Raw genomic sequence first — 10334 nt, forward strand, 5'->3', positions numbered from 1 at the left:
CTAGACTCACGGCGGAGATCATTTCGCAGTGGATACTGACATCGAATTGTTATGTTGTACACCTGAAACTAATACGATGTTATATGTCAATGATACCCCCATTAAAAAAACCCACAACACCCGCATTTCGATTGCCCAGATAATCTCCTTCTACTCAATTCGATTCACTAAACGTCCTCCATTGGCAAGAAACAAACAAACAAACAAACAAACAGACACGTCAGGGGCTGGCACGCGCTACCGGGCAACTCAAAACCAGGTTGAGGCCGAGGCGCCAGGGCGAGGTCAGGAGGGCGGTTGCTCAAAACAGTCCCCAGGTTGGGTTTTACTGGGACCTGGTTCCAGCGAGGAGATGGAGGTTCAGAGAAGCGACCGGCAGAGACGCTGCTTCTGCCTCGTGGCTGGCATCTCCACCCTCAGAGCTGATCTGTCGGGAAGGTGACTGACTTCCTCAGGCTCCCGCTAACCCTGGCGCGGCGCTGAGAACCAGTGAGAGAGAGATCACGCCTGCCCACGGGAGAGGGGGAAAGCCCCGGCCCGCAGAGTCACAGAGCCTAGAGCCGGGGCACCGTCGGGCAGGGACGTGACGGCGGATGTCACCCGCCCTTAGCAAAATCACCCTGTTGCGGGCCTCGCGCCAGCCGACCCATGTGTGTCCGACCAGCAACCCTTCTCCGCTCCACGGTCGGCTCCCTGCTCTTATGGCTTCCCTCTTGTAGACCCCATCCGTTAGCGGGGCCTGGGCTCCAGGCGCGAGCGGTGTCCTGGGACCGGGTGAGGCCCGCAGGTCGGCTGCCTGCTAGCTGTGTGACACCGGACAGGTTTTCTCAACCTCTCTGGCCTCGGTGGCCACGTTTGCGAAATGAGCTGATAACAGCTTCAACCCGCTCTAGGGTCTCGAGGATCCAAACGGGTTAAAACATACCAGAGGACGCAGCGCGGTGCCGGTAGCGGCCCGGTGTGCCCGCGGTGCCTTCCCCGCAGGGCTGACAGAACTGATGAGTCAGTGGGTCTGGGGCCGACCGCCCCCAGCCTCACAGACCCTACAGCTCACTACAGGCTTTGCGGAGAACCGAGGAAGAAACAGGCGCCCGCCGGGGAAGCTGGGGGTCTCAGTCACGGAGGCTGGGGAGGAAGGCGGGCGGAGACCGGCGCCGGCACAGTCACGGCGGCCCTTGCCTCCGCCGTAGTTCGCTCCCCGCCCAAGGTCGGGGTCCTGCCTAGAGGCCCCGGGCCGACGCGCCTCTCCGGATGCACCGCGATGACCCCGCGGCCTTTCTTCCGGGCGCGCGGACCGCTCTGGTCCCACAGCTCCCTTCCACAGACGCCCTCCCGCCGCCCAGCCCCAGCGCCCCTGCTGCCGTCCGGGAGCCGGGACGTGGGCGGCGGGCTGCGGCGGAGCTCCGAGCGCGGAGCCGCGGAGGCCCCGAGGCCCGGGGCGAAGCGCGACCGCGGTGACCACGCCCCCGGGCGGCGAGGGGCGGGGCATGCAAAGAGCGCCTCGTCCTCCCGGGAAGGACGGCGGGGAGCCGAGGGGCAGGTGAAAATGGACGGAATGTGGAGGATAAGTGCGGCGGCACCGCGTCTGGAGTCCACCACAGGCTAGGGAGCCAAGGCTGCGGACTGAGCGGGACGCAGCTCACCGTGAGCTGAATATGGGTGACAGGCGGCCGGCGACGGCGAGGCCAGAGTGACAGGCATCGCTTCTCGGCCTTTTGGCTAAGATCAAGTGTAGTATCTGTTCTTATCAGTTTAATATCTGATACGTCCTCTATCCGAGGACAATATATTAAATGGATTTTTAGAGCAGGGAGATGGAATAGGAGCTTGCTCCGTCCACTCCACGCATCGACCTGGTATTGCAGTACTTCCAGGAACGGTGCACCCCCTCGGGGGCAAAAAGCGGTGACACAAATGACAGACTGACTGGCTTGAGAAGTTTACTTTTTCTCTGCTGCTTCCACTTTTTTCCGCTTGTTCTAGTTGTAGTTGTTGGGTTTCTGTAGAGAGCCACACGCAACGCTGTTTCTGTGGGCGAGTCCTTTTTCCCACTTAGTTTCGCATTTTTGTAACGGAGATCTTTTCTCTTTCTTAAGTTCTCGCTCAGGTTATCGGAAGGAAGGAAGCTTTAAGAGTACCGGCTGCTGTATATTGCGGGTGGGGTTGGCAACAGGACCTCATCTGTAGGTTAACTTTATTTTTATTTTTTATTTTATTTTTTTTTGTGAGATCAACCCTGAGCTAACATCCACTGCCAATCCTCCTCCTTTTTTTCCCCAAAGCCCCAGTAGATAGGTGTATGTCACAGTTGCACTAGCCTTCTAGTTGCTGTATGTGGGTCGCGGCCTCAGCATGGCCAGAGAAGCGGTGCGTCGGGGCGCGCCCGGGATCCGGGCCTGGGCCGCCAGTAGCGGAGCGCGTGCACTTAACCGCTAAGCCGCGGGGCCGGCCCTGTAGGCTAAGTTTAAAGCTAAATTTCTTTCTACTTTTCAAATGCTGCGAGGGAGAGAGAGAGAGAGAGAGAGAGCGAGCTTGTGTCTGGCTCCCTTGGTAGTGACGTCTGCGTACCAGGCTCCATCTTTCCCCTACCCTGTCCTGAAATCGCTGATCTAAGCACCTGACACACCCGGGCTGCCATCCCACACAGCCATGCACAGGAGGTCGAGCGTTTTGCGCTTTGTCCCACGCAGCCGCAAGGCTGGAAGCCCCGTAGGCAGGCTCTCGAGTCCCTGAGGGGAGCATCTAAGACATCCCTTCCACACGGGGCTGTACGTGTTCGCCGTCAGGTGTCCGCTGACCTGTGTGCAGCCACCAGGACCAGTCCCATCATTCTCTATCCCAGGAGATGAAAGCCCAGGTCTCCCCGTTCATCTCTCACGCCCTTTTCTCTTATCTGTGCGCCCCCACCCCGCATGTAGTATCTGTTCTTATCGGTTTAATATCTGATACGTCCCGAACGCGCGCGCGCGCCTCACACACACAATCTCCTGAAAACTCTCTCAGTCTCTCCCAAATCTCCCATATATCTTTGGCCTCTTCTCTTGAGTGTTTTCTTCATATGCCTGCTTTCCCTCGCCCTCCGCCCCTGAGGTTGGCCCAGGCCGACAGCTTGGTGACAGTTTCTGATAGAAACACATAAAGCGGCAGCTTGTGGATAGGTGAGCACCACCTCCAGTTTAGGTGATTTGAATCCAGTTCCTTCCGGCAGCCTAAAATCGCTCTGCCAGATCCCTACCGCCCAGAACAGATTACAGGCAGATGAGGTCATATCTACAAAGGTCTTCCCTGAGAGGGAAGGAAAATGCGTTCTTCTAGATCTATGGCAGTCTTGATCCACTTTGGCAGCACGTCAGGATCTCCTGGGGGCTCGTTTAAATCATGCTGATGTCCCAGCACCACCGCAAGGCAATGGGATTCGAATCTCTGGGGTGGTGCCCGAAGGCCGGTGGACTTCAAAGCTCGCTCTGTGTTTCGGGTGTCGGGTGCACAGTGTGCCTCCAGAAGCACTCCTTAGGCGTCCGGGAAGAGCGCTGCTGCTGGTCAATTTATTCGAAACAGCGAATTCTCCGTGACGGTGAAAGTGTTCGATGCGCTCCTGCAAATCCAGTCATGAATCGGTTTATGACAATCCCAGACTGGCTTCGTGTTCAACACACCGAAGGCCCTGGGCAAACAGCGTAGGAATGAGGACATGACGAATTCCCTGGTTCTGTCTCGGCGCAACCTAGCGGGGAGGCCTTTGGACTGGTCTCGGAATACGCTGAGAGCAAGTCCTGTAGCTTCTGTGTTGTGCTGCACCCTGCAGAACCAGATGGAGCCCTCCCCACCCCACCCCCCATCCCAAATTTGTTTTGGATGCTGAGACCGATGTCACCACGTGCGGAGGGTACCAAAGGGTTTATAACTCACACGATGAGGCTTTCGGGGGAGAGCAGGGTGGCTCCCAGGCGCATTCGAAAACCAAGGGAAGGAGACTGGGTTTGTGTTTTGTGTTTTTTCTTTGTTAATTTTTTTTTTTTTGATGAGGAAGATTGGCCCTGAGCTAACATCTATTGCCAGTCTTCCTCTTTTTTGCTTGAGGAAGATTGGCTCCAAGCTAACACTGTAAGTGAGCATAAGTGAGGCCATCTTGTTACACTAAATGGCTCCAGCCCCTCCTCTGTGTGACTACTCGCTGCTCTGCCCATACTCCAAAAAATTCACATGCTCTCTTGATTTGTGGCCTCCGCTTACGTATGTACTCCCCAGTAGCTTGATAAATTAAAAACTTTGTTCTATGCGTTTCTCTCCAGGAACAGGCTAACCACAGGAGGGAAACACACCTACAAGGTTTCCATCACAGCTGACAGAAGAACGGGACAATGCGATGCCCGGCGCCCATCTGTTATGAGAGGTTCGGGGATTCGATCGGAGACGTAAAAGAAACTTCCCACTCCAAACAAATGGACCGAAGGTATATTTTATTATATAGAGGAGAATAAGGGCGATAGTCCGCAAACAGATCCGAATAGATCAAATGATAAGAGGGAAAAACACCAGCTCGATCGGAAACGGAAACACCAGATCGGCTGAGATAGCGGCAGATTCGAATAGGTCATATAGTAAGAGGGAAAAACATCAGATCGATCGGAAAGGGAAACACCAGATCGACTGAAGGGAAATGACACAAATCAACCGGAAAGAGAAACACCAGGTTGACCGAAAAGAGAACACATCAGATCGGTTACTCACAACATCCATGCCCCACTGCCGGGAGAGTCCCGTCAGTTGACACGGCTGGGCAGGAATCACACGTCCTGGGCAAGGCGTCCCTTCCACAGGTGAGACTCTCACCAGGCCTCGGTTTCCAGCAGTTTATATAAGCAGTTACAGAGTTTACAGAGCAAGCATTCAATGTTCCCATGCGCAAATGGTTATCAGTGGCGTACGTGCACTGAGCCTCCTGGCTAGCGTCCCAGCCCAGCAGTTGTGTACCTGCCTTGTTTTCCCTGGTTATCATCCCAGCCCGGCACAGATGGCCAGTCTGCCCCAGGCCATGACGCCCAAAGGACCTTGAAATTCTTACAAATTGCAACTATCTCCGTGGGAGAAAGGCCAGTTCCCACCACACAGACAGCAGCTTTCTATTTCTTTGTGTGCTGCTGGCTGTAGGTTAATGGAACGGCCCAACGTGGCTGCAGTCGTGTCAAGACACCATCACGCCTGAAGACCAACACCGCTGGACCCCCTCCTCACTGCCCGTTTTCCCTATATAACTGCCTCAAGATTCTGTAACCTTTGAAGATGGGTCTTTGAGACATTAGTCACCTGTCTTCCAATGTGCCGGCTAATCTAACTAAACTTCGTTTCTCGATCTCTAACTCATTGTGATGAATTGGCTCAAATCGTGGCGAGCAGAGCGATCCCGTTGCTCGGTATCAACATCTGTGCCCATCGTCCTCCGTTTTGTACGTGGGACACCGAGAAAGCATGGCTTGATTAATGGTGCGCCAGTCCGTGCCCGGGATTCGAACCTACGAGCCGGGCCGCCAAAGCAGAGCTTGCAAACTTAACCGCTACGCCACCGGGCCGGCCCTGGGTTGATGTTTTTATGGTGGTGAGTGGAGGGCCTGGGGTAAGGCTTTCATATCTGCTTGCCCAGCCACAGGGCAGGAGAGGAAGAGGAAGGGGAGCAGTGAGGCTCGAAAGCTGACAGCCATCACACATCAAAATGAAGTCAGACTACTATACGCTGCTTTCTCCTCTATGAAGCGGGGCGAAAGCCACCTTCCATGGGCAGCGTACAGATGAAAGGGGACCTTCCGTGACCCTGCCCTACACAGCGGACAGTCAACAAACATCCATGGGATTGAGTCTGATGGCCAACCGGCAGCCTCTTGGCTTCTGCAGACAATGGTTCACCAACTGAACTGCCTCGATCTGATCTAAGGAGGGCTCCAGCTGGGGCCAGGCTGGGGCAAGGCAGGGGTGCCGGCTCCCTTGAGAAGCTGAACCAGCTGGCCGAGTCTGGGATGTGAATGAGTCTGTGAGGGGACCGGCCCGGGGGTGGGGATTGATCACGGTAGGAAAGAGCCCACGAGAAGCAAGCGTCCCCGGGGGCAGTTCCGAGGCCCAGATCATAACGTGAAGGTGGCTTGGGCTGGTCAGCGGACTGCAAACCGGTCCCCTCATTTGCCCACGCTCTTGCCTCAGGCTCCAATGCCCAGGTTCCCCCCTCATGTCAACATGCCCCCTCGACCCCCCCCATCGAAATTCTGACTTGTCCTATAAGCCCTCCCGGATGTCGGGAAGGCCTTCCTGATTCAGCTGGCTTCCTGATCCGCCCCACTTTCTCATTCATCGGGTGTGTGTCGCATGCTCCCGCCGGTAGGGTCACAGAGCCAAATGGGAGAAGCCTTGGGCCTCAAGGGGGTCACGGCTAGGTGGGAGCCACAACCATTTGTTCATCTCCCGAGGTCCGCTCGTCCTCATCAAACTCGTGTTCTGGCCATTTGGGCAGGTGTCGTGGTCCCGGTCCTGGGCTGGACGCTCCCCAGAGTCAGGAGCAGTGTCTGGCACATCTCTACTCCCAGGAGCAAGTGCAGGCCCTGGCAGGTCAAGTCACAGGTGATTGTTGACCATTCGTTAAGTTGGAACTGGTGGTGATGGCAGGAGGCCCAGAGTCCTGTGGGGTCAGACCCCGGACCCGAGCTCAGACACTCGCAGCTGTGTCTTCCAGGGCAAATCCATTTCCCCAGGGTAAAGACAGGCGCTTTATCAGTCAGTCGGCCTCCCGTTCGGTGCGAGGGTCCGTCCACTCGGTAGTGCCTGTCACCTCCGGAACCGGCATCCCTTCTCCTGAGGGAAGGATCATCCATAGACATGCCCCCCCCCCCACTTGACCGTGAACGCCTAGGGGACAGGAATCGGATCACAGCCGCCTCTCAGTGTCGGGCTCTGTCTGATGGGGGCACAGCCGTCATCCGCATGGAAGGGACGGGTCAGTCCGTGGGTGGACTCACAGAATCAGAGGTGGTTAGGTCAGCGTGTTCTGGTACTTTTTAAAGAAATATGCAGGAATATCACAAAAATGTGCGTGTGACACAGTTTAGAATTAAAGGTGGCACCTCAGATGTGTGCAGGAGAAATTGACTCATTTACACTGTACTCCAGAGGAAATACCAAATGGCTCAAAGACTTAGATGTTGAGAAAGAGGAAGAAAAAGACCTAAAGGAAGATTTAGGAAATTATTTTATGACCTCTCGGTGAAGTTCTTTCTAACTTTGACTCAAAATCTGAAAGCGATTTTTAACAAATTGATAAATATGATGATATAAAAATAACTTTGGATGGAGCCTTAAGCAAATGGAATCATCATCTTAAGCAAAGCCAAAAGACAGATATCGGACAAGAGAAAATATTCACCGCTTCTTACATTACGTACAAAGGGCCAGCCCCCTTAATACGCAAATTGCAGACCCAAGCCCTTATGATGGAGCCCAACGGACAGCCCAGCAAGAGAAGGGCGAAGTCCCCGAACAGGGAGTCCCCAGAGAGAAAACAAGCGCGGCTCTCCGGCACGGCACGGGAGAGGACGCTCAGCCTTACCGGTGATTGGGGAACTGCCAATCAAAACTACGCCGAGGCACCATTTCACCTATAAGATCGACCCCTCCCGCTGCCCCCCACCCATGCCAGTGAAAGTAATCCAGGACATCCCTTTCTCAGGACGAAACCACCCGGGGACCCGGACTAGTATTGGGCAGATGACGGCCCGAAGAACACGGACGCGAGCAGAGAGGTCCTGAGGAGGGAGGAGCGGGGCCGGGGGTGGCTGAAGAGCGGTCATCGTCGCGGCGTGTCGGGCACTGGCTGAGCGAGTCGCGGGCACGATCTCATTCGTTGAACGGTTGCTGGGTGTGCAGTTCGTGCGGGGGAAAGAGCAGTGGACGGAAGCAAGTTCCTGCTTTCGGGGGCTCCCGGAAGGCCCGGGAGCTGCCACCGTGCCAGCTCCTCCTTCCCGGTCCCCGGCAGCCGCCCCTCCTCCCCGGTCTCTGCGCCCCTCGTACAGGCCAGGAGGCGGCCCCCAGTTGGGCGAGGGCTCCCCGCGCGCAGAGGCGGCCCGGAGGGTGGAGTCGGCCCGCGGGAGCCGCGTCTCCTCTGGGGACACAAGGCGGGGCATGCAGATCAGAAGTGACTGTTTAGCGCGCGAACGACGGAACCACCAGGGATTCAGAATTTCTCCTTAAAAATGTAGAGAATGAAAAATCCGCACCAGAGCCGACTGTCCGGCGACTGCCACCGTACTGTCAAAGCAGCAAAAGAAGAGAGGCCGGGACTGAGCGGGACGCGGCTCACCGTGAGCTGAAGATGGGTGACAGGCGGCCGGCGACGGGGAGGCTAGAGTGGCAAGTATCGCTTCTCGGCCTTTTGGCTAAGATCAAGTGTAGTATCTGTTCTTATCAGTTTAATATCTGATACGTCCTCTATCCGAGGACAATATATTAAGTGGATTTTTGGAGCAGGGAGATGGAATGGGAGCTTGCTCCGTCCACTCCACGCATCGACCTGGTATTGCAGTATCTCCAGGGACGGTGCACTCCTGTAACAACGGTTGCAAAAAGCAGACTATGGTGTTTTGTTCTTCGTTTTCTTTACACTCTCCACGTTAGCGTGCTGGCTTCTGTTTCTCGCCTTCTCGTTCTTTCCTGCAAGCTGCTTATCGTTCTCAGCTTTTCCAGCGCGTTTTCTTTTATCCTGGCGAGGCTTCGCGTGACCCTTACGGCTCGCCTCGCCTCGTGTTGATCTTGGTCTTCGGTAACCACCTAATCGCCAAGGGTCTCCATTACCCACGAGCTGTGTACCCTTTAATGGTCGCCGCTGCAGTCCTGCTCTCTGTGGTAACCCTATGCCCGTCTGTCACGAGAAGCCTGGGCCTCCCAGCTCTTCCCCTTTCCCAGTCTCTTACCCCATAAGGCTCTCGGCATCCTCTCCGACCTCTTCTCCAACCCCCTCCGATTCCTGAAACCTTGTTCTTCCGGCCATGACCCCTATTCTCAGTCTCCCTTCACTTCTCGCTCTAACCTTCCCCTGAGGACGTGCATTCCTGGAGCCTACATCATTCTCGGTGTTCTCCACAGCCACACCGATGATCCTGCCAAACCCCTGGCCTCTCACTTCGTTGACCTCAGCTCTACCTGGAGCCACTCATTCTCCCCGCCCACCTGAGATCTTCTCATTACCAATGGCTATAACTCTGTCCACCTCCAGCATCGCACTCTCCAATCACCTTCCCTCCCTCTGCTACCCTTTGGTACCTGCCACCTTTCGCTATCCCGTCTCCCCCATCCCCATCCCCACCCCCCAATGTCGCTGCATCCCCGTTGACCCAGATGAATTTCCTTTCAGGTACCGTCAGCTCCCTTGCCTCGATCCTGCTCTGTCATGCTCCAGTTGCCAACCTCCACCTCTCTAATTGTGCTGGGCCGCACCTGTGCCGCTGAATGTAGCTGGCCCGAAAACATACAACCAGGCCGATCGGGCTCACCTTAACTCCCAGTGTGCCGGGGGGAAAACAGACAACATTTGCTATCTGGGTTCCGACGGGCCCTTACGCGAGAAGGGCCCATTGTTTTCTAAGTCTCTTTGTGAATAACTTCTAGAAGTGAAAATAAAGGATAGTGGGAGACGACTTTATTACAAATTGACATAAGCATTGCAACATAGCAAACCCACATTTTCCCCTCATATTTTCCAGGTTTTGAAGGTCTACATACCGGAATCCGGCAACACCCTCCAAGTGCCGCGTACTTACTGCTCACTGACGGTCAGGCCCAGCCTGTGAAATACTGCTTCCTGATTTCAGATGCATCTCTAATAGGTTCTGGCTCACCCCTCCTGCTGCTGCTTCTTGCGCTTGCATCGTCAAAACACAACAGTTGGAGAATTTTTTTATAACCCTTGATAGCCCGTAGTTTTCTTGAATTGGAAATTCTGGGGTTTGAGCAACTTCATCTAGGATACTGCCATTTGAAGACATGCAGTCTGAGATTTCACTTATAAATAATCCTTTTCCCCTCCCTCATTAGAGTCCAGTCCTTTGCTTTCATCTTCTGATTCGTCTAATAGTCTAATAACTCGTCTGACAGAAACGTGCTCCTCTGTTAATTTTCTTTCCTTTGCCGTTATGGCCGGGGTGGGGGGCGGGGGAGTAGGGGGGAGGATTTCCGAATTCTCCACTGTGTTCACCGAAAGCAAAAATCAGACTTCAGAGATGGTGTCTCCCGTCTGCTCGTTTACCTTCTTGAAAGATGATTTGATCGATACTTTTTTATAGCAACACAAGACGAAACCT

At 54.9% G+C, this 10334-nt stretch overlaps 1 long non-coding RNA gene and 2 other non-coding genes across 3 annotated transcripts; all 3 read left to right on the plus strand.

Annotated features, from left to right (window-relative positions):
* The first annotated feature begins 1699 nt into the window (after positions 1 to 1699).
* Positions 1700 to 1890, plus strand: LOC147915033 (U2 spliceosomal RNA). The gene has a single exon (XR_015554845.1). It is a non-coding gene; the product is annotated as a U2 spliceosomal RNA (small nuclear RNA).
* Positions 1891 to 5862: 3972 nt separating this feature from the next.
* Positions 5863 to 10064, plus strand: LOC147915034 (uncharacterized). Its single transcript, XR_015554739.1, has 2 exons — positions 5863 to 8388; positions 9738 to 10064. It is a non-coding gene; the product is annotated as an uncharacterized LOC147915034 (long non-coding RNA).
* On the plus strand, positions 8395 to 8585 carry LOC147915035 (U2 spliceosomal RNA). Its single transcript, XR_015554849.1, has one exon. It is a non-coding gene; the product is annotated as a U2 spliceosomal RNA (small nuclear RNA).
* Positions 10065 to 10334: the final 270 nt, after the last annotated feature.

This window comes from Ceratotherium simum, chromosome 16 (genome assembly GCF_057802395.1).
Source record: "Ceratotherium simum simum isolate JZ-2026a chromosome 16, ASM5780239v1, whole genome shotgun sequence".
Taxonomy (NCBI): domain Eukaryota; kingdom Metazoa; phylum Chordata; class Mammalia; order Perissodactyla; family Rhinocerotidae; genus Ceratotherium; species Ceratotherium simum.